This window comes from Equus przewalskii, chromosome 14, assembly GCF_037783145.1.
Source record: "Equus przewalskii isolate Varuska chromosome 14, EquPr2, whole genome shotgun sequence".
NCBI classification, from domain to species: domain Eukaryota; kingdom Metazoa; phylum Chordata; class Mammalia; order Perissodactyla; family Equidae; genus Equus; species Equus przewalskii.
Window position 1 is genome coordinate 53,392,186 of NC_091844.1, and position 24,766 is coordinate 53,416,951.

At 42.3% G+C, this 24,766-nt stretch overlaps 1 long non-coding RNA gene across 2 annotated transcripts in view; it reads left to right on the top strand.

Moving 5' to 3' along the window:
* Window positions 1-1,019: 1,019 nt before the first annotated feature.
* Window positions 1,020-24,766, top strand: part of LOC139075778 (uncharacterized) — a 29,009-nt gene continuing 5,262 nt past the window's right edge. Inside the window, exons 1-3 of one of the 2 annotated variants that reach the window (XR_011526561.1) lie at window positions 1,020-1,376; window positions 4,929-5,158; window positions 6,743-6,844. This is a non-coding gene — a long non-coding RNA (uncharacterized lncRNA). The remainder of the gene's footprint in view (window positions 1,377-4,928; window positions 5,159-6,742; window positions 6,845-24,766) is intronic. The other variant, XR_011526562.1, reaches the window with a different exon arrangement.

Consider the following 24,766-nt stretch of genomic DNA (forward strand, 5'->3'; position numbering starts at 1 on the left):
TTGAGCTGCCTGGACCGGGTCTTCATTCCCTGGGAACAGAGTGATGGGAAGTGTGTGTGTGTGTGGGGGGGGGGGGGGCGGGGACCTGGAAGGTCTGTGAGCTTCAAGGGGAGTCATCTGGGGAATGAAAATCACCTGTGGACCTGGCATCAAGCAGAGGGCTCATGTGTAATTCAAGGTCTATAGAGTGCTTCATTGTTGCACCAACTCAGGTTCCGTCCTGGGGTCTCTGAGTCCTCACTGACTCACAGCCAAATAGACATTATGCCGAGAATGGTAGTCATGGCTGGTCCTAAACATCAGCTTCGGAGCAGAGAATTCAAAACATCTGCTCACATGCTGACCTCGACACGACATCTCTCCTCGTATTCCCGCCCTGACCAGCTGCTTGCGGGCAGAGCCCAGCTCCCCTAAAAACCCGGAGCAGAGGGCAATGTGTGATGGGGAGGGGGCTGCGGCAGCCCAAACAGGGTCCTTAGAATCGCTTACACCTTAGACGGGTTCCTGCATTTTACTTAAGTCCTGCCGTTGTTTCAAGCACTCATGTTACATATTGTCTTTTTAAAAAAATATACATTTAGTGTGGTTAGACTTGTATGAATAGATCAGTATGATATAAGTGATATTTAGTAACCGATAATTACTGCGTGTTAGCCATCTGCTATTCCTGAGGATTTCACCAAACCCTTTCATAAAAGCAAAATGATACTCCGCAGCCAAATTATATAACATTAACAGAATATTTTATATGCGAAATGCTGTATTTCTTTACTTTTCATTCAACTAAAAATGTACACAGTCAGTAACGAGCCATTTCAGCTGCATATTTATCCAAAACATTTCATAGGCAAAAAAAAGTCAAGTGAGAAAAATAACAGTTGAGCCACATGAAGGCTAGAAAAAACACATTAGAAAAGGGATCCTCATTACAATAATAAACAAGGGCCCAATTAAGGCTGCCACACGCAGGGCGGGTCCGTGCTAGGCAGGGAAAGCCTGTGCTCGGAGGTTCTGCCCTTGACTGTGAGAGCGTCCCCAGCACGCTGACCAGCATTCCCGGACTGGGGCTGCCTCAGAGGACACATCAATGACTCCAGCCATTTTGCGGCCTCTCATTTTTGGAAAGTGTTTCTTCAGTGTAAGCAGAGCCTGCTTTCTAGGCATGTCTGAGCGCCCACCTCATGGCCCTATAATCCTCACTATCCTGGAACTTGCGGCGGGCCGGTGCACGAGGAGGAGCAGGGCAGAGAGACGCAACAGCTCCACCACCCACAACATGTCCACGAGAAGACGCACCTCGACACCCGTGAATCTGGGCTCCGAGCCCCCTGGATTGGGGAGACACAGTGTGGCTCCTGGTTAGTGGCATTTGGCAAGTAAGTGTGATGTGTAGGGCCTTGGGTGGGAGGCAAGGGAAGAGCTGGCACCTGGAGCGGTGGGACGAAAGTGTAGTGTAGTGCTCAGTTACTTACCTACTTTAAGCCTCAGTTTCATCATCTGTAAAATGGGAACATAATAGCTACCTTTGGGGTTGTTTGAGGATTAAACGAGATTATATATGCCAAGTGCTAAGCACAGTGTCTGGCCCCTAAGAGTCATTTAATAAATGTTCGCTATTACTATTATTACTAAGCTTATGATCTACTTGAGTAAATAACATATAACCACATGGAATAGTAGGGAATAACCATGGAACAACATGGGAGTGAGTGTGAAACACTCCAGTACAGACTAAATTCAAGATGTAGAAAGGTTCACAGAGGGAGAATGCGAGCAGAGGGCAAGTGGCACCAAGCAAGGAAGGCTGCCTGGAAGAGGCAGATTTCACATAAGGTCTTCTCAGGGTCAGGTCCTAGAGGATGCTGGGTCATCTGCAGTCCCTGGCAAGGGTCGGTAGGCCTCTGGAGACTGATTTATTCCTCAGGTCTCGTGTTTACCCTGAGGGCTCCAGCAATCAGGTCAACAGTGGGGTCTATTTCTGGTAACTTGGGCCCAACAGAATAGGCTTTCTTCCAGGGTGGACAACAGAGGAGGGCAGGGAATTCATAGAGGCACCTGATGTCCTGGTGTCAGCAGTTTACTTCTAACTAACCTTCTCGGAATTGCTCTATGTGTGCTTGCAAGAGCTCCCAGTTTACCTCCTGACTTCTTAAAGGGCCCAGGGCCTTTTTCATATGAACATTAAAGAACCTCCCAAATAAGAGGTAATCTATATTTAATACTGTTACTTGGCTACTTCCCCCTCCATACATATTCACACAGAATGAGAGAGAGAGGGGACATGGAGGGGAGGGGACATGTCAGTGGCGAGCCCGGGATTACCAACGGCTACCCAAGGAAGGCAGTGGGCAGCATCCTTGGCCTGAGTCTGCTCCACTGCCTGGAGAGCCAGCAGCAGTGTGGCAGGACTCGCATCTCCCACCTTTTTACCCAGAAATGTGGCTCCCAGAGCTGCGGGATCCACATACCCACAGCTGCCTGCCAATCATTCAGCCCGCCTGCGTTCGGGAATGACTCACCAAGTAAGGTTCAGACTCAGGGGCAAATCTGCTGGCCCATTGGCTCGTTCCAAGATCCATTTGGTCTGCGAGGCAAGTGATGCACGAGGCAGCCTTCTCTGCAATTTGACATGTGGCTGAAAAGTTCAGTTGAAACTCAGTGTTAAAACCCAATGTTCTCATAAAGATAGTAGCTATTTAAAGGAACTCTGCTTTTCAGAATGAATAATTCATGTTAGTTTATCTGGTTCAGGAAGTCAGCATATGAGGTTTTCTTAAAGTGGGATACCTGTGTGTTGTGTATATTGTGAACACAGTCATTTAAAATAGGTGCTAGACGAAGGCTGCACCACGGATTTCATAGTAAACACCAGAGCCAAACAGATGGCCTTGGCATTTATTGAGCATTTACTGTGTACTCACCCAATGCAGGAAGTCATGGGGAACATGGAAGGAAGCATATTCCAACTCTACAGACTTCTGTCTCCTCATCTACAAAATGAGGAGCTGGATATAATGATATCTCATATACACAACTTCAGCCCTAGAGGCCGATGATTATGCGGTGTGATCTGTGCCCTAATGGGCCTCAGAATCTTGCTGGAAAGAAGTACAACGCACACCTTCCAATGAAATAACAATGTCACAGTGACTAGAGGTCAGGGAGGGAGGGGCTATGGGGGTTAGAGAAAGTCTCAAAGTCCTTTCTCCATGGGACATGGCAGGTCTTCAGTGATGGAAAAAAATCTCCAGGGAACCAGTAGAGGGTTGAATCTAGTTGGAGGGGACAAGCTTGGTGATGGTAGGGGACCAAGCGGGTACTTGCCTAGCAGGGTCATTGGGAGATTAAATGAGAGGATATGTAAAGAGGCCAGCACAGTGCCTGGTGCACAGTAAGCACTTGTCACATGTCCAAACACAACTGCTAGCGAGTGACACTGGATTACCTTCTGCTTAAATCGCGTGGGTCTAACACGGCTGAGGAGGGAGTCTCAGAGGAGCAGCTGGAGAGGTGACACAAGTGAACCAACAGGGCAGCTGCACTGAAGGGTGAGAGCCCCTCAAAGATGGAGAAGTGGGCAGCTCTGGCACCAAGATCCTTCTCCATTTAGCTGTTTTTCACCACAAACACCTGCCAGGCCCATGTAAACAGCAGCCCCGAGATCTTGGAGAGCTCTGTAGACAACATTTGGGTTAAACTGACCTCTTGGAATGGTCAGGAAGAATTTCACTTTAAAAAATAAATTTTGCACATTTTTTTGGTCTTTATTATTTATTATTAATCAGGGCACAAAGTTGTTTATTGAACGGTTTGTGCTCTTCATGCTGTTCCCAAGAGGTCAGTGGGTCCAGCAAACACCAAGCTTCTGAAGTTATCCACAAACCAAAACACCAAGAGGCCTCTTTAGAGAACTTGCCTGGCCTTCTGTGGTCAGCTCTCACCATGTTCTGCGACTCTGGATAGATTCTCAGCCAAGGACATCCACGCTGTTATCTTTCTTCTTTGAGTTCTAATTAATATTATTAAGCTAGCTATCATTTATTGAGCCTTTACTATGATCCAGGTACATTTATAGAGTATTAAATTATATTATAAGATAATTTACATTGGTCCTATGAGATAGGTTTATTATCATGTCCATTTTACAGGTAAAGAAATTGAAGCCCAGATTCACACAGCAGGCAAGTGGCAGAAAGACTGAAATCCAGGCCTGTTCTGATTGAGTCTTAATAACTATACTTGCCTGCCTCCTAGATGATGGGGCAATTGGATATCAGGAATATAAAGGGCAGGTGAGGCAGACGGATGAGAAAAAAATGGGAAGGTTTTCAATGTCACCTGGAAAAGAAAAGGAAGATAAGGGACACAAACAGAGCCAAGGATTCGCACTTCCTTGGCTTGAGGGCGGCAGACACATGGGACAGAGGAACTGAGGCCACACGCTTTGGCAAGATGTGTACCATGAACAGAGCCCACATCCCACAGTCCTGGGTATTTAGGGACCACATGGGAATGAGAAATGCCTAAACAGAGGGCACTCCCAGTTTGGGCTGTCGCAAGCGCCTGGATTCATCAGCGTCTTAGCGGAGGGAGAACTCCCACCCTGGGAGTCAAGGCCCCAGAGACAGGAGCCGGCTGCTCATGACGGGGAGTCACAGAATGGGAAAGCACTGGACGTCTGGAAGGAGGACAGACACAGAAAATAAAACCCCTTAGGTGGGCATTATCTGCAACAAAGCAAAGCAAATTTACAAGCATATTATGGAAACTGCGGGAGAGGGAAATCATAGAAACTTTCTAGTGAACAAGGAAATTGGAAATGGAAATTGGAATCTCCCAGGACAGCACCGATTCCTATTAATTTGAACTGTGTAAAATGTTATTGATAGTGTCTTTGTTACTATCTCCTTCTTTCTGCTTTTTCTTAGTGATTACACAAATATTCAAAAGGCTTCCGAGGGTTCATTCTCAACCTCCTTGCCCCAATCCTATTTTTCCTACAACGTCTTAAATTTCTGAAACCCCAGCCCTCCTACACTGGAAGTTTTCCTCCTGCCTGAAGAGAGCCTACTATGTACGTGATGTGCTCCTGGTGGGCCGAAACTGTGCTTTTCCATCTCTGGAATCCCTAGCAGGCTAAGCCTGGAATGGGCAAACAGTAAGTGCTCAATAAATACCTACCGTGTGATGAACATTTCATAGTTTTGGCTCCCCCGGTTGTGTGACAATTCTGAGACTCACACTGAAAAGTGGCAGGAGAAAGCAATTGGGCCCCAGTTTCTGCCAAGACGAGGTTGTGCACGAGGCCTGTCCCAGCGTGGGGAGGTCTGCAGGCTGGAGAGGAGCCTGTCAGGATGTGCCCAAAGTCGCTGCATTTTTCCTGGGTGGCAGAGCTGGAGGATGATGGAGGTGGGGGTGGGGGAAGCCCATCACGAGCAGGACTACGAAAATAAAGAGCGACCTCGCCTGTCGTGGACCAAGCTGACCCCCTATGAGATACAAAGATGGCTCAGGGCCTGCCTGGGAACAATTCCCTTGGTGTGGACCGCAAACTTGGAGGAAAACGGAAGAGCAGAACAATTTCCCATTCACGAAGAGAATGAGGAGCCAAGTATCTTTTCAGTGAGTCAGCTGTAGGCAAAGGGATTTATTTATAATATTATTATTTGGTAGAAAAGAACTTACTATGGCTGAATGTAAAAAGTATTTTTTGATAAGTTAAAGAGATTAAGAAAAATCGGGCCGATTTTGACAGAGAATGGTGTGTAAACGAGAAGTGTTATCAGTGAGAATCTGGCACCAGCTCCATTTTGTGATGGTGAAAAATATCAGTATTATTTACTAAGAAGATTAGGGTTGAATTGGAAGAGAGGCTGGTTGTTGTGTGCAGATGGAGATAAGATAAGGATTTTACCTTCTCTGCAGAGCCAAATGCAGCGCACACAGCGCTGTTATCTCGGGGCTGGCAAGCAGGGGGATATTAAGATGTACGTTGTAATTACCAGTGGCAGGAGCAAATTTCATAGCGACTATTTTAAACCCTAATAAAACGCCGGCCTTTAATTATACAGCTTTGAAATATTTTTCTCAGTTAATTGCAACGGGGGAAAATAAAATCAACCTCATATTTGAAACTGACTCTCACAGGGAAAGCCCTCGGCCTGGCGCTCCGGCTGCCTCTGAGCACCATGCCATGGGTGGAGAGCTGCCTTGGTGCCGAGTTTCCAGGCTCCGCCGACGCCCTCCCTCACTACCCACACCCCAGCCTTGTATGGGGGGGACACCATAAGAAAGGGTGAAGTCTTTCCGTGTGGAATTAGACACCCCCCAAAAGCCACAAGGTCATTTCTTCTGGAAATGAAATCTGATTTCTAGAAGCCGGAGGCAGGTGGGATTCAGGAGAAAAGAAGGGAGGGCTCGAGCGGACAGGGTGGGGTCTCTACCCGCAGAGGCAGCAGCCTTGGACGGTTGGACCCTCCTCCACCTCCCCAGGGGGCATACTGAGCCTGTCGCCCATCTTGGTCCACACCTCTCCGACTTTCAGGTTCTTAGATCATAGTTTCATGTCATTAACGCTTCCCTCTCCTTTGCCCCACACTAATAAAAATAATAATAGCAGTTGTCCTCGTCCTTGGAATACCTCCTGTACGCGCCAGGCACTGCCCTAAGCCTTTTGCATCCACATAAACTTCTGAGCAAGAGGCAGGTTCCTCTAGTATTTACATTTTTGCCTACATTTTAGAGTACTGTTACCGAGGTCCAGAGAAGCAGTCAGTGTCCAGGATCGCCCCCAGGGTTGCCATCCAGGTCCACTTGACCGCAGAGCCCTGCTCACCGCCCTCAGGTAAACTCACCTCTCCTTCAGCCCTCTCCTTTTCTCGGCTCATCAACCCCTTCCTCTGACTCCCCGCCCCCATCCCCTTCCGGGCACTGCGCCAACTCCACGCCCCTGCTGGGAAATTTCAGAGACCCCTCAATGCCCGCAGGACGGCGGTCAAACATCGCGCCTGCCCCTCAGGCCTTCCTCAGTGTGGTCCTGATAACCTTTCTTCACGCATCATCCACTTCTTTCTCACAAGAACCTTCTAGTCCCAGAAGGTTGACCTACTGCTGGAAGCTTCTCACCACTCAGCTCTTCTTCAAAGCCCAGTTCAAACTGCTCTGCTTCCTCAAGCCTGCCCCGGCTCGGCCCCGTGCAAGCCCCCTCTGTGCGCCAGTCCGTGGTCTGACCCGCTTTCCCTACTTGCCTTCTCGCATTACTGAGAACGTCAGCTCCCGAGCGCAGACGGTGGCTCTGCTTTGCTCCTACTGTATGCCCACTTGCACACGCACCGTTCGTCTGAGGCCCTGCTATCATTTGCTCAGTAATAATCGTCAGTTATCCTTCAGTATATTTTGTTCTGTTTCACCTGGTGGCTTATAAATGTCCTGCTGGCAGGAACTATAATGTGAATTCCTTTCACAATCCCAGCCTGGACTTGCCAGAGGTGCCCTTAATAGGAAAGGTGCTTGTTTTGCATCTGGGTCCCATGAAGTGAAAAAACCTGTGGGCAGGAGGCCAAGAGATGTCACATCCTTAACTAGTTTGTATCCCCTTTCATCACATAACCCTAATCTCGTCACATGTAAAATGGGGCCAGTAACAGCTACCCTGTAGAGGCTGGGGTGCCCAGATCCAATGACTATATGGGCTGAGAAAGACTTGGCCAGGAAGCCCACAAGCAAGGCTACCTGTCCTGTTACTAATGTAACTGTGTAACTTATATAACCATGTAACATGACTATGACTACCTCTTTTCCCAGCGGCTGCCAGATGCTTTAAAGTCCATTTTGCTGGCTGGCACCAAAAAGAAAATCTCTCCCCCTCCTCCACTGGCACCTGGGCCCTGGCTGCACATAGTGCTGTGGGTAGAAAGAGGGTACAACACCAGGGAACCATGGCCTGAGCTCTGGAGGAAGTGGGAGGGTCCTCCCAGAATCCTCCCTGGGGCTGGGGTGAGGCAGGGAGAGTCGGGTACGGGGAATCTCTCCTCAGAGGAAGGAGACGGTCCAATCAGATACTCAGCTGTTTGGACCATTTCTCATTCAGGGCAAGGGTTGGAGGCAGCCCGTCCTCACAACGAAGGGAGAATTTATCAAAGCCACCAAAGGGACCCATTAGTATGCCTTTTGGCTGCCAAACTGTTATTTACAGGAGAAAATTGCCTTCAGGTAGAGCACAGACGGTGGGATGTCCTGGGTTCCTATGGTCCTTCTCCCCAAACTCCTGGCCATGCTCCTCGGGCAGGGCGTAAAAGGAATGTTTACAAAGCAAATCCTACTTCTCCATTAAGTCACACCTTATTGTCTCAGAGTTCTTCTATTTAATGTCTTATGGAGCCTCTCTGACCTCACAGCTCCAACCTTTCTGTCAGATACTTTGTGATCCAAAAATAGATAACGGTCTTAAAAGTACCAGGAGCCTCCTCCCCTCAGAAGGTTTTGGAAAGACTCTTTCCTACAGAAGGGAAGAATTCTTTGGTCCACAAATGTTTGTCACCATCAGTACATATGTTTATCAGCTACTGGCTAAATGTACCCATTTGTAAATTTCAATTTTTTATTACTGATAACAGTAGCCAATGCCAATGGAATTTTTTTTATGTGCAAGGTACTGGGCTCGAGCTTCATTTAATCCTTGTAAAAGCCTCTGATGTGGATACTATGATTATCCCCATTTTACTGATGAGAAAACAGAGGTTTAGAAAAGTAGCTAAGAGCGGACTGCTGAATCCAGTCTCATTCTAAAGCTGTGCTCTTAGCCACTGTGCTGTGCAGCTTCACGTGGGGCCAGCCTGCATTATTTGAGTGTGTGTGCACAACCAGGAGTATTTGATTACACATATTTAGTGCACACTCTTACATGTGTGTGTTCCCTGCAATCTCGCACGTCCCACTCTTACCGATCCCGGCCCTCTCAACTGTAATGACCAGGGCTTTGTGACTCCCCGGTTTGGGGAGGTCAGGGCCCACTCAGCCACACTGCCTGGCAGCAGCCCTTTAGCCAAATAGCAGGAGCCAGCTGGCACGTGCTCTCTGTCACAGAGGTCGGAGATTGCATCCCAAGCAGGCATCTGTCGTGGGCAGCTGCAGCTGGCCCTGGGGTTGCAGCCTTTGTGGGTGCTGGCTGGTGTTGGGGCTCTCACTGTTCGAGAAATGATTAATACTCAGACACTATCTTGATAGCTTTAGGAGACACCCCTCCGTGGACCAGGATGCTACTGGTTGATATAAAATGATATATTCTTTTCAATCTATTTCATGGTGGCAGTAATTCAGACAAGGAAATGTCTTTGCCTTCTACTGGAGCTTTATGCTGCTTAGAAAGAAAAAAAAAATCACCAAAAATGATGAAGAGAATTTTTCAGAGAACTTAATACATTAGCAACTGGGAGCTTAGAAAATGAAACACTTTCTAAATTTCCCTCCCTCCAGAACGGTAATGATTATCTCTCCCTCTTCCAAAAGCCACGCAGCCCAGGGGAAGGATGCTGAGATAGAACACAGCCAGGGGAAGGTCTGAAAATACGACGGGGTTTTTCTGATTTTTCATCCAGAAGCAGCTCCATTTATTGGTTTCCTTGAGCAATGACCCATTATTTTTGCAGCCTGCTCCGAAGGGGTAGAATACATAATTTGAAGCCATAAACAAAAACTAACTTTTAGATTGTGTTACAGCTTTGTTCCTCCCATAGTCACAGTGTTCTTCAGTTGCTTTGTCCCTGCTACAGGATACCACAACCAAAGCAGCCCTTTCAAACACCTGTTACTGCTGTGGCCTCCCTGCGCGCCGTTTTTGCCTTCCCTTGGCTGCAAACGACAAGCTGAGGCCATTGGTAATGGTAATATTTTAAGAGATTCCCAAAACTTCTGATTTTGTAGTGAACAGAATTCAACAAAATCTGAGCCACCCATTTGCCAGGGGGAGTCTGTGGTCAGATATAAATGGCCAGCAAGTAGCTAGTAGCTAGAAGGGTCTGAGACTTTGAGGGGATTTGGTGACAGAGAAACTGTGATCAGAGAACTAAGTCTGCGCATTTACTGTAAGCTCTTGTAAAACATTATTTTTTATCAAAGTTATACAGGCACATAGTTTAAAAGTAAAAAATGTAATTCTATGGGGCTGACTCCCAACTCCCTTTTCACATTCCCCAGAGGACACAATTTCAAATCTTTTAGCAGCTTCTTCCATGATTTACTTCCATTTATCTAAATAACATGCTTATGCTGTTATGTCTACATTTTAGAAATTACTATTCCAATTTTAGATCCTGCCCACTAACTTCTGAAACAGGAAGCTGAGGTTGGGGCTCTCTTACATCTCTTTTCCTCACCCCATTCACACTTGCTCACTTCCCACCAACACTTTCTCTGCCCCCTGTGCTTACAACCTAGTTAGATCATAATTTTTGATGGGGTCAATGTTTAGTGTTTACTATGATTATGAAAAGAATTACTTTCTGTGGATCTATATGTATTCTATGGTTACATTTCCTTTGTTATCTTTACTTTCCTTGTTTTCAGTGGAGTTAATAATTGCCTCTCTTTTCCTTACTTTACTATATACTTATCACTAATTCATCCCTAAATGTTGTAAATCTTGTCTTGATATGTTTAATACATTAGGAGTTTTATTAGTTTTATTTTTTCCCTGGACACTTTCGTCTCACAGCTCTCTGTCCTTCTGCTTCCATCTGGACTGGGTATTCCCTGGGCTGTTGTGCAGTTATGGTGTTGGGATCTTTTTTATGATTATCTCAGTGATTCCCTCAGCTTTTCTCTTGTACTGGATTCCTTGTTTTTGGCATCCAATATCTTCCTCTTTCTTGGTTTACACCTTCAGAAACTTCATGGTAAAAAGATATGTAAGATAAGGAGGAGGTGACTTTTTTGAGCTCTTATATGAATGAAAATGTCATTATTCTGCACTTACGCTTGATTGATAGTTTGGCTAGGTATAGAATTCTAGGGTAGAAATAATTTCCCTCCAGCTTTTTAAAGCCTTTCTCTACATCCTGGGATTGCCTACTGATTCTGAAAATATTAAACCAGCCAAATAACGTCAGTGATTAGCATAGTGATAACCTACTGCTAGATTTTAAGAACAAGGAGAGAAAAATCAAAGGGTAGGAGATCACCCTTTGGCAGGTATATATTGATTATGAAAATAGGAATGGTAGCATGAATTTACCTTGTTCAAACTCCCTTCCTTGCTTAATGACCTTCAATGTCTCTCCCACTCTGTCTACAGAGTCAAGTTTAGTCTTCTCTAAACAGCCTTCCTAGCAAGCCTACTCTGGTCCAGTCCAGATAAGTTATTCTTCTTATTATCCCCTGCTCCCTTTTCCTCTTCACCAGCCAGGAATTCTCTTCTCTGAAGGTTTCCCTCTTAACAACAAATCCTACACATTTTTAAGGCCTATTTCAAAGCCCGTCTTCTCTGTGATATCTGGTTACACTGATGCGCCATACACTCTGGATTGGCTCACTCACATTCCTTCCATTCTCTTTGTTGATAGAGAGATTAGAAAGATGCAAACTACATTTCTGAAATTTTCTTGAAGCTAGTGTTCTGGATTTGAATTAGATTCTGCCTAACGACATACACTCACACAAGATTTGGAATGGAATTGAATTGATTTGGAATTTGAAATTGAACATTCACCATAGCATGTGAAGAACAAGAAATGAATGAGGCCAAAAGTAGAAGAAAAGTTTTCCTCCAAGCTGATCCTCAAGGGATCACTTTGTCACCCTTGAGGTTGACTACTGGGGTGAACCAGGATCTACTTACTTCATTCATTTAGTCACTCAGTCCTGTTTGCTGAATGAAGAAAGAATTAATGATCACTAGAAAGTCAGTAGAGATTTCAAGGACTGAGGTACTCATTAATCCCCTCCCCCAAATAAAAAGAAAAGAATGTTTCAGTAAACAGATCTGTCCTGGGGAGTTCAGAGTCATCACCTACAGTGGTGGCCACCGGGTTGACGGCAGACATAGGGGTGGATGGTTAATTCACCTAGCTTATCCATCTACAGAGTCCCTGTTCAGTTCTGCCTGGCTGGAGGCATTTTTGTTTTGTTCCTTTTGGAAGCAAGTTTCTCTCCCCTCAAGCCTTCCTCACTTCATCTGGTGTCCAGTTCATTTTCCACTCACAAGTGTCATGGGAATATCACTCTATAACAGCAACACTTGTGTATTCTCCCAAATTGAGCTCTGTGAAGTCCCTCATTGTTCTTTAGGGAACTCATGCATATCTGCCATTATGTGACTTCTGATACAGAGAAGAAAAGGAGAACTCTGTTGAGAGCATTTGACAAGGCAAAGACAACATGTTCCCAAGTCAGATAAGTCAATCTTACAGCTATTCACAAGGAGTTCCTTAGAAAATGGCATAAATCTAAATACCACCTCAAATTTTATCTGTAAGGAAGCAATAAATATATGATCAAATCTATAAATAAATGTTTCAAAACTACATGCAGCAGTTAATGAAATAACCGCTAACAGTGTGCTCATCAGGCATCATGGGGAACCAGAAGGGACGGAGGAAAGGAGGGGACCAGAAGCAGAAGCAATAACTGAGTTACATTAAAATGTACACACATGATTGAGCAGCTACCGTGTGCTGTTTTCAAGTACATTGCCTCATTTAATCCATATCTTGTGACTCATATATTATCAACCCCATTTTTCAAAAGAGAAAACTTAAGAGTCAGAGGAGTTAAGTAATTTGTCCAAGGCCACACAGCTGGTATCTGAGCTAGGATTTGGACCCAAGCCGCTTGATTTCAAGTCCTAGGCTCAGTTTCAGTTTTTGTGTACTTATGTGGGTCCCGGAATACAAACAGATGGTGAGAACCAGGGAAGGAGTTGGAAGAGGCACGTGTCCCTTAATGGTTTTCAGATGAGTGCTAAGGGAAAGCTAAAGGGATAAGAATTGTTTAGCCTGGGAAAGGGAGTATCTTACCGCTTGTGGTCAACTCTGTACTACAGGAACATGGATGGGAGTTAGATGAGCAGAAGTGTCCTTTATCCAGGAAGAGTTATACGTATTTCTTAGGAGTCCTTTGACCCTGGAAGAGATTCTTTTCAGTCTGGAGTGAGTTAGGGAGGCTTCCAGAAACTTGGAGGCAGAGGGGGGCATCAGTTTCCTTACCTAAGCTCATCCAGAGCACCTCCATTGTAACTAATTAGGTCCATTGGTTTTCCCCATACAAAATAGTTTGAAAAACCAGGGTGGGACTGCACAGCTTTGAATCAACTGTCTCATCAAGGTTTCGGTCATTTTCTCACATGTTCTTTCACTCAGTGGTGAGTATTTATTGTGTTCCAGTTAAATACTCAGCTCTGTTCTTACCCCTATAACTCAGAAAAGAAAAGAAGCTACTTAGGCTCTACCTCAAGAAGTTTACCATCTTAGAGAAAAGACTGGAAACACACAAGTCAGTTAAGGAACAAAGCAGAGTAGAAATGATCAAGTGCCCAAAAGAATGATATTGGCTATACAAATACCATATTGTATTTATTTTTAAAGTAAATGGGGGGCTGGCCCCGTGGCCGAGTGGTTAAGTTCATGTGCTCCGCTGCAGGCAGCCCAGTGTTTCGACGGATCGAATCCTGGGTGTGGACATGGCACCGCTCATCAAACCACGCTGAGGCAGCGTCCCACATGCCACAACTAGACGGACCCACAACGAAGAATACGCAACTATGTACCCGGGGGCTTTGGGGAGAAAAAGGAAAAAATAAAATCTTTCAGAAAAAAATAAAAATAAATTAATTAATTAAGTGGAATGGTTAAAATGGCAAATTATATTTTAAATATGTATATATTTTTTTAACATACACACACAGTAAATGGAAACTTATCTCTTTCATGGGAAATGAAATAGACATTTTTAGTAGAGACCAAACTAGAATCATTGGTCCTCCTAAAACCATCATGGACAGTGGCGATCTTGATTTGGAGCCCCACATTATATCTAACATGTGTGTGTGTGTGTTTTCCACATGAAACATTTTTCACAAAATGCTTGTTACACTTTTAAAATTTTGCTTTGAAAGTTATTTGGCTCAGAGTAACTCATTGAAGTTATAATTGACAATTGTTTTCGGGCAAGATGATACCCACCCAGGAATTTGGGGAAGGGGCAAAATCTAGTTTACAAATTATTTTCAAATATGATATTTTTGTGAATAGGATAAATGACAAAAACATGACATATTGTAGATATTTAATCTAGCAAATATTAATTTTTATTTTCAGGTTTTCTTTTAGAATCAAGAGCCAATATATATGTTTTCCATATGATTGTTGAAAAGAAAACATGTAGACCCTAGGATTGTATCCACGTGCCCATGGATAAAAACGACCTGGGTTTGGTATGGAGGACAAAAATAAGAGGAATGCTCTAATAAATGTAAATATAATATGACATGGAAGCTTCCTCTACTCATTTTTTCTCATCCACTGAGAGTCACACACAGCAAAAAAAGCACAGAAAGTATGAAGAGTACTGATTTCCACAGAATTGGTTCTTCACCTCACGTTCTTGGAATTACTTCTGTGTGGTGATACTCAGAGGCAGGGGGATGCACTTGGCGGCCACAGTGGAGCCTATAAAGGTCAAATGCCCATAAGAAGCAAGGATACCAATGAAGAAGGACACACACCTTACTTGGTCATTACCAAACACCCTGTAGTTTCCAGCAAAGTGACTGGGGACCCCTCTCCCACCCTTGTCCTCAACTCCTCGTCAGTTTTGGGTCCCTGTAAATCAAACTAGTATCTTCTAAAACTAGGTTTTAGATGTACCTCAATAGCACTTGCCAGCTGAAGTATATTTAGAATACCTCACCTTTCTGTCTTGGAATTACGTCCAAAATGAATGCCTCTGCTAGTCTTCGCACACTTTCAGGAAGACAGTGTGGCTACTCTCCACCGGGGCTGTGAGGCAGGTTGCTTCACAGTCCTTTCCATTTATTACAGGCAGGGACACGGAGAGAGGGGAAAACTGGGCTATGCCATGAGGCTCAAGGCTGCTTACTGTGCGGGCCCGGCTGTGCTTGGTTTGCAGACTGGAAGTAGGATGACGTGAGCTGGTGTAGGAGAGAAATAAAGGGCACAGTTCTACCCCAAGGGGGCTGTATTTAGTTGGGGAGACAGATGCAATGATTGAGTACAACCACAAGAGGTAATAAGGAAGTCCTGGATTGCATGATCGCCACTGCAATTTAGAGAGGAGAGGGATGGAGCCTCCGTAGAAATTATGGTAATGGAACCAGGCCTGGTTCGCCCCCCTCAGGCATGCTTGAGGCTGTTTATCTACCCTGTTGAATCACTCAGCTTTTCCAAGTTTCTATCTCTTTATGGACTCTTTCCTCTCTTCCCTCTCCCAGAAATATTGGCAAGCTTCTTTAGTCATTTGTGTTTCTTTAGATTATCAAGGCCAGAGGTATATCTTCTCTGATAGATAATGGCCCTCAGTTAAAACTAGCAAAAGCTATTTTGCTTGATGTATTAGCGCCCTATTTTAGAATAATCCTATTTCCTTGATTCTTTAGTATTTACAATTTTTGTAAGTACCGATTATATTTTCTAAGTCAAAGTGGGGTAAAATTAGTGCATTGTATCCTGTTGTTGCCGCTTTCTGGAGTAGTCAGTCTTACATATTTGAACAATACCACCCCGGTGTAATTTTAAAAGGTAAGAGCTTGATTCTTTAAAAAACACTTAGCCGGGCAGTGTGAGCTCTCTCTGCGGACCCTCACATTAGGAGTGTTTTACATATATCACACAAAAGGAAAAAGCGTTCGGAGGGAATCGGGGCTCATCTGAGCTGAGAGCTGGACCTGCTGAATTGTGGCAAATGGGCCTGTTTCTGCCAGCTGCACACTGTCAGCCAGGTGACATTTGAGTCCATCTTCCATTAATGGGCTTGTGGTTTGGGGAGCGACTGGCACAGGCATGTAAAAGTCAGGCCCCATCAGAAGCAATGACCCTTCTGCGTAGTCCCCAGATAATCAAGACTATGCATTTACCATGAAGTTCCTGTCAACTCTGCAGCAGCCCACGTGGGCTTTGCACCTCACTGCTTTAGGTTTTCTAAAATTCCTGAAATAAAGAATTAGTGATACACTAGAGGGCAGTGGCTTTGGGTATTCTGATACTTGAGTGGAGAAAGAGATGAGTGTGAGGTGGAATAGTCAGGGAAGGCTTCCTGGAGGGGGAGGACTTCAGCAGAGGCTGGAAAGATGACCATGATTTAGATGGGCAGAGCAGAGGACAGAGACAGAACTTGACCATGCGCTGATGTGCTCGGATCCCAAGCATGGCCTTCACTTAGCTGTGGGAGGTCATCCCTTTGGGAACTTATTAGATGCCAGCTCCTTGTCTGTTGTGCCAGACTGATCATTTTGCTGAGTGTTCATCCAGGGTCATGGACTCTGCCCCACCTCCTTTTAAAATCTTTAATTTTAAAAAACTCATAAGAGCATAGAGGATAATATAATGAATGCCCATGTCATCCCAAACAGGCAAACATTCTATCATATCTACTCAGATCTTTCTCTAATGAGATGACTTTTACAGATAACGTATTTTTCTATGTCTTCCCCAGTTCCATCCTCCCCATGAGCAATCATTATAACGAATTCTGTTTGTATCCAGTTAATGTTTTTATACTTTTGAAGTGTGTGCATTTTTGTTGGCCTAGTCAAAGATTATTTTCCTTTATTTTTTCTCAAGAAGTAGGTGCTGTAAGCATCAGACTCTAAAATGGGGAATGGGCTGAGTGGAGGTGGTAGGATGGAGGAGGCTGGGAAGGTGGGGGCCCTTGATTTATAACGTGTCCTCCATTGTTCCTTGGGACATAGACCACATGCCTACTGAGGCTGTAGTAGGAGGAAGAAATTCAGAATCTTGGTGTGCTAGCTGCTTTTTATGCTTTTGGTAAAGTCCTGCAAGAAACAGACGGCTAAAGGCAGTTCTCAAGCGGAGCAAACGGGGAGACTGAGCAAGAGAAATGTGAAAGTGTCTTGCATGTCCCAAGTCCTCTCCTGACAAACTGGGCCTTGGCACTTAAGACTGAAACAATTACTTCAGACAGAGGCCAGTAGACTGAAGGACGGGGACCGGACATGGCTTGGAGGCAACGGTTCTCAGAATCAAAGAGTGTGTCCAGACAAGATTTTGGCTTAGGATTGTTAGCCCATGGAACTCACTGGAAGCAAATAGACAGGAATCTGCTAAGGGAACTGTATTGCCAAAGAAATGCCATGATTACTGACAACAACCTGTGACTGGATGTTCTGCCTCTCAGGTAATTCCTCGGCTTCCGCACTCCTGCACTAAGTGTAATGTGTTCTTAAAGCTGTGTTAAAGTTATTCTCCCTAATGTCCACCTCAGGTGTGGCCCTAAGGATGAAAAACAGGGACATTCTCCAAGAGAGCAGATTTGCCAGGTGAGGTGACAGAGGCTCTCACAACATGCTCAGCATGTGGAGTCCGGAAGACTATGATCTGTGTTGTGTACCGTGGACCAGTGATTACCGTGTGTGTATGCATGTATGTTTACCTTCTTTTTTCCTTTCCTGAATAGGAGTTTTTATTGCATTTTGGATATTTCGGAGATGGATAATATATTTTAGCCCTTTGTCACTGTACCATAGTTGCAACTACCTGGACATTACACAGAGCTCAGATGCCACCACCTCCCTCCCCCAGTGGATACTGGGATATGGCGTCTGCTTCCACCATACTGAGACTTGATTGACAAGATTTATATCACCCAGAGATCCTGGACCTGGATCTGGATGCTGTAACTGAGTGACATTTTGAGTTGTCTCTTTCTTGTGAGGGGGATGAATGCATTTCATGGGGGTATGAGCATTTTGTACACTGAATGTATGGGTAGGCAATGGGATGGACTGTGGGAGATATTATTTCTTGCTGTGAAGGACTAACCAATTGATAGACAGCATTCATTCTGATCTCCTTCTAGAATACCTTCCTGTACTGCAGAGGCTGGGAGGTTAAAAATTAAATTTCCAGGAATCTCTTGCAGTTAGGATTCTGGATGATATTAGGTTCTACCAATTATTTGCACTTAATGCAAAATTTAGAAGATAGTAGTGTGGCGCACCCCTCTTCTTTGTTTTGGGCTCTTTTTCTGCTGGCATGCAAAGTTGTGGGGATGCCATGGTCCAGTATCTCTTACGTGTGTGGAGTGAGTCTTTCAAATATTGAAAGATATTTGCAAAGGTAGGGACAGCTGGACTATGTCTAATGTCTAGGCGGTCGTGACTATGGCAGTGGTTTACAATAGAAGCTTCCTGGTTCCTGAATCACAGCCATGGCTGTGTGTTCTTGAACTCAGTATTTCCCTGGTGGCCTCCTGATGCCCTGCCTTCCTTTTTGTGCTAGAAGCAGCAGCGGCTGGACCATGGTGTTCTAGGACTCATTCTTAGAGCCTCATTCCTTGGCCTGCTGCTCCAACCCTCTACAGATTTCATAAACATCTAATTCTCTGTGTCAAATATCTAGAGTGGATTTTGTTTCCTAATTCCTGACTGATATAACTACCTACACATTAAACTTTCCTGCTTCTTCTTCACAGAGCCCTAATTTTGTTCTGATGTTCACCTTTTCCCCCACATTGCTTGGTGATCTAAGCCAGTCTTGACAATTCCATTTCCCGTGTAATTGGTTTGGAAAAGAACACTGATGCAATTCTGGACAAGGAGGAGGTCCAGAGGGGAGGTCTGCTGGGTGGTCTGGTTAAGGCATCTCTGCTTTATGACAGAGACGTATAAGACAGAAGTGGTCCTTCTCTTTCATCGGATGTTGTGTCTACATGTGTGCCTGGGATTGTGGTAGTCATATAGTGCTCAAGAGAGGAATTAGTCTGAGGAGAACACATTTAAGACTACTGAATTAAACGACAGACAAGCCCAAGCCCTTGATGACATATTTAAACTGCTGAATTAAAAATCTTAGGAAATTAAGGTATTGTGAAGTATGCCCCAATTCTAGACTTCTTGTTATGTTGAGATAATAAATCTCTTCATCCCTGAAGCTATTTTGAGCTAGAGTTTCTGTTACTTGTGTTCAAAAGAGCCTAACTAACAGGGTATCTATAAATAACTGTATATTTTACTACACATATGTAGCCATAAACAACATATTCTTTTGCGTTTTTTGAAATTCACTTAAATGAAATCATATGGTTTGTAATGTTACACAATTCTTTTTTCCTCTACCTGTTTTCCTGATCTATCTACGTTGATACCTTTAAATACAGTCCGTCCATTTTAACCCGTTTATGGTAGTTTGTTGAATAAATATAGCACAATTTGTTTATTCCTTTTCCTATTAATGGACATGTAGATTGCTTCGAATTTTTTGCTATTATAATGCTGGAATGAAGCTTCTTCTAACATCTCCTTGAGCACATGTGCAGGGGTTTTTCTAGGATATTTAACTAAAGATGGATCTACCAGGGCATAGAATATGCACATTTCACATTTTGCTAGATATTGCCAAGCTGCTCTCCTCAGTAGTTTTGCCGATTTGCATTCCCGTCAGCACTGTGTGAGAGTTCCTAGTTTCCATGTCCTTTACAACATTCAGAATTTATTTTCTTGTGTGTGTAAAATGATCTCTTTTTGTGATTTTGATTAATGCTCCGTGATTATATTGAGGCTGAACCTTTCAAAATGTGTTTTTAAGCTATTCAGGTTTCTTCTTACAGGAGTCACGCATTTTTCTATTTGGTTATTTGTAGTTCCTTATTCTGAATGGTAACCTTTGGATTGTGACACACAATGTAAATATCTTCTCCCAATCTACTGCTTGGCTATTAATTTTTTTATGGTGTCCTTTGTTTCACAAAGTTTTCCATTTTAACATGAAGTTTTTTCAGCCTTTTCCTTTATGCTTTCTCAGGGTGGGTGTGTTTGTGGGTGTGTCTTCTAAAAAAATCATTCCTTACTTTGTGGTCATAAATTTATTTTCTTCAAATAGCTTTAAAGTTTTATTTTTTTAATTAATAAACTTTATTTTTTTAGAACAGTTTGAGGTTCACAGAAAAATTGAACAGAAACTATGGAGAGTTTCCATATACCTCCTGTCCCCACACATGTACAACCTTCCCCGTTATCAACATCCTGCACCAGATAATGCCATCTGTCCTCCACTGTAGTAGCATACAGGACAGTTTCACTGCCCTAGAAACCCTCTGTGCTCTGCCCATTCACCCCTCTCTCCCCAGTAACTACTGACAGCCACTAATCTGTTTACTGTCTCCGTAGTTTTGCCTTTTCCAGAATGTCTCATGGTTGGAATCATATAGTACGTAGCCTCTTCAGATTGGCTTCTTCCACTTAGTAACATGCATTTAAATTTCCTCCATGCAAAGTCATGACTAGATAGCTCAGTTCTTTTTAGGGCTGAATAACATCCCATTGTCTGGATGCACTGTAATTTATTTATCCGTTCATCAACTGAAGGACATCTTGATTGCTTCCATGTTTCAGCAATTATAAATGAAACTGCAGGTTTATAATTATAAATAAATGTGCAGGTTTTTGTATGGACCTAAGTTTTCAGTTCATTTGGGTAAATATTAAGGAGCACAATTGCTGGATCACATGGTAAGAGAATGTTGGTTTTGTAAGAGATCATCAAACTGTCTTTCCAAGTGGCTGTACCATTTTGCATTCCCACCAGCAATGAATGAGAATTGCAGATATTCCATACCCTTGTCAGCATTTTTTGTTATCATTGCGTTGGATTTTGGCCATTCTAATAGGTATGTAATAGTATTTCATTGTTTTAATTTGCAATTCCCTAATGACAGATGACGTTGAACATCTTTATATGCTTTCTTGCCATCTATATATCTTCTTTGGTGAGGTATTTGTTTAGATCTTTTGCCCATTTTTAAATTGGGTTTTTCATTTTTTTATTGAGTTTTAAGAGTTCTTTGTATATTTTGGTTAATAGTTCTTTATCAGATGTGTCTTTTGCAAATATTTTCTCCCAGTCTGTGGCTTTTCTTCTCATTCTTTTGACGTTGTCTTTCACAGAGCAAAATTTTTTAACTTTAATGAAGTTCAGCTTATTATTTCTTCCATGGATCATGCCTTTGGTGTTATATCTAAAATGTCATTGCCCACCCCAAGGTCACCTAGGTTTTCTCCTATGTTATCTTCTAGGAGTTGTGCAGTTTTGCACTTTACATGTAAGTCTATCACCCATTTTGAGTTAATTTTTGTGAAAAGTCTGTGTCTAGATTCATTTTTTTGCATGTGGATGTCCAGTTGTTCCAGCACGAACTCTTGAAAAAACTATATTTGTTCCATTGTATTGTCATTGCTCCTTTTTCAAGGATCAGTTGACTATATTTTTGGGGGTCTGTTTTTGTGGGTCTATTTCTGGGCTCTCTATTCTGTTCCATTGATCCATATGTCTATTCTTTTGCCAATACCACACTGCCTTGATTACTGTAGCTTTATAGTAAGTCTGAAGTTGGGTAGTGTCAGTCCTCCAACTTTGTTCTTCTTCACTACTATGTTGGCTAGTCTGATTCTTTTGCCTCTCCATATAAATTTTAGAATCAGTTTGTCAATATACACAAAATAACTTGCTGGGATTTTGATTGGGGTTGTGTTGTGTCTATAGATCTAGTTGGGAAGAACTGACATCTTGACAATATTGAGTCTTCCTATTCATCAACATGGAATCTCTCTCCATTTATTTAGTTTTTCTTTGCTATCTTTCATCAGAGTTTTGTAGTTTTCTTCATATAAATCTTGTACACATTTTGTTAGATTTACACATTAGTATTTCATTTTCGGGGTGTGTTTTTGAATGGTAGTCTGTGTTTAATTTCAAATTCCACTTGTTCATTGCTGGTATATAGGAAAGCAATTGATTTTTGTATATTTACCTTGTGTCATGCAACCTGGCTGTAATTGCTTATTAGTTACAGGAGGTTTTTTGCCGATTCTTTTGGACTGTCTACATAGATGATCATGTCATCTGCGAACAAAGACTTAAGTTTTCCTTCCCAATCTGTATATCTTTTATTTCCTTTTCTTGTCTTATTGCATTAGTTAGGTCTTCCAGTATGATATTGAAAATCAGTGATGAGAGGGAACATTTTTGTCTGATTCCTGATCTTAGCAAAAAAGCTCTGAGTTTCTCACCATTAGGTATGATGTTAGCATAAATCATTTGTAGATGTTCTTTACAGAAATTGAGGAAGTTACCCTTGACTCCTGGTTTGCTGAGAGTTTTGATCATGAATGGGTGTTGGATTTTGTCAAGTGCTTTTTATGCATCTACTGATATGATCACATGGTTCTTCTTTAGCTTGTTGATGGAATAGATTGCATTAATTGGTTTTTGAATGCTGGACCAGCTTTGCATACCTAGGAGAAATCCCACTCTGTTTGGTGTATAATTCTATTTATACATTATCCAATTTGATTTGCTAATATTTTGTTCAGGATTTTTGAATCCATGTTCATGAGAGATATTGGTTGGTAGTTTTCTTTCCTTTAATATCCTAGTCTGGCTTTGGTATTAGGGTAATGCTGGCCCCAGAGAATGTTAGGAAGTAGCTCCTCTGAGTCTATCTTCTGGAAGAGATTGTAGAGAATTGGTATACTTTCTTCCTTAAATGTTTGGTAGAATTCACAAGTGAACCTATCCAGGCCTGGTGCTTTTCGCTTTGAAAGATTATTAATTATTGATTTGATTTCTTTAATAGATATATCCCTATTTAGATTATATATCTTTTCTTGTGTGAGTTTTGGCAGGTTTTGTCTTTCAAAGAATTGGCCCATTACATCTAGGTTATCAAATTGGTGGGCATAAATTTGTTTATAATATTTCTTTATTATCCTTTTAATGTCCATGGAGTTTGTAGTGACATCCCCTCTTTCATTTCTTATATTAGTAATTTGTGTCTTCTTTTTTCCTTATTTAACCTGGCTAGAAGCCTGTTGATTTTATTGATCTTTTCAAAGAATCAGCTGTTGGTTTTGTTGATTTTCTCTATTCATTTCCTGTTTTCAATTTCATTGATTTTTAGCTCCAATTTTTATTATTTTCTTTCTTTTTCTTACTTTGGATTTAATTTGCTCTTCTTTTTATAGCTTCCTAAAGTGGAAGGTTAGATAGTTGATTTTAGATATTTCTTTTCTAATATATGCATTTGATGCTATGACTTTTCCTCTAAGCATTGCTTTCATTGCATCCCATAAATTTTGATAAGTTGTATTTTCATTTTTGACTAGTTCAATATATTTTAAATTTCCTTTGAGACTTCTTTCTTGACCTACGTGTTACTTAGAAGTATGTTGTTTAATCTCCAAGTATTTTGGGATTTTCCAGCTATCTTTGTGTTATTGATTTCTAGTTTAATTCCATTGTGGTCTGAGAGTGGATAGTCTATGATTTTTCATTTTTTTAATTTTGTTAAGACGTGTCTTGTAGCCCAGAATGTGGTCTATCTTGGTAAATGTTCCATGTGAGCTTGAGAAGAATGTGTATTCTGCTGTTTTTGGATGAAGTAGTCTATAAATGTCAATTATCTCCAATTGATTAATGGTGCTGTTGAGTTCAATTATGTCCTTACTGATTTTCTCCCTGCTGGATCTGTCCATTTCTGATAGAGGGGTATTATATTCTCCAGCTGTAATAGTGGGTTCATCTATTTCTCCTTTCAATTCTATCAGTTTTTTCTCACATATTTTGATACTCTGTTTTCAGGTGCATACACAGTAAGGGCTATTATCTCTTCTTGGAGTATTGGCTCTTTGTTATATAATGCTTTTTTTTATTCCCAGTAACTTTCCTTGCTCAGAAATCTGCTCTGTCTGAAATTAATATGGCTACTCCCACTTTCTTTTGATTAGTGTTAGCTTGGTGTATCTGTCTCCATCCCTTTACGTTTAATCTATATGTGTCTTCATTTTTAAAGCAGGTTTCTTGTAGACAACATATACTTGGATCTTGGTTTTCAATCTACTCTGACAATCTCCATCTTTTAACTAGTGTATTTAGACTATTGATGTTTAAGGTTATTATTGAAATAGGTGGATTAATAACTACCATATTTGTTACTGTTTCTGTTTTTTGCCCTTTTTCTTTGTTCCTGTTTTTGTCTCCCACACTTTATCTGCCTTTAGTGGTTTTAATTGAGCATTTGCTATGATCCCAATTTCTCTCCTTTCTTAGCATATCAATTATACTTTTTTTTAACATTTTTTAGTGTTTACCCTAGAGTTTGCAATATACATTTACAACTAATCCAAGTCTGCTTTTAAACAACACTATTCTACTTCATGGATGGTGCTAGTACCTCATAATAACAAAATACTCCTAATTCCTCCTTCTTGTCTCTTATATCATTATTGCTCTCATTCATTTCACTTATATATAAGCATACATAAGCATATACAGATCTTCCTCAACTTATGGTGGGGCTACACCCAGATAAACCCACTGTAATTTAAAAATATCATAAGTAGAATATGCATTTAATATGCCTAACCTACCAAACAGCATAGCTTAGTCTAGCCTACCTTAAATGTGCTCAGAACACTTACATTAGCCTACAGTTTGGCAAAATCTTCTAACACAAAGCCTGTTTTATAATAAAGTGTTGACTATCTCATGTAATTTATTGAATACTGTACTGAAAGTGAAAAACA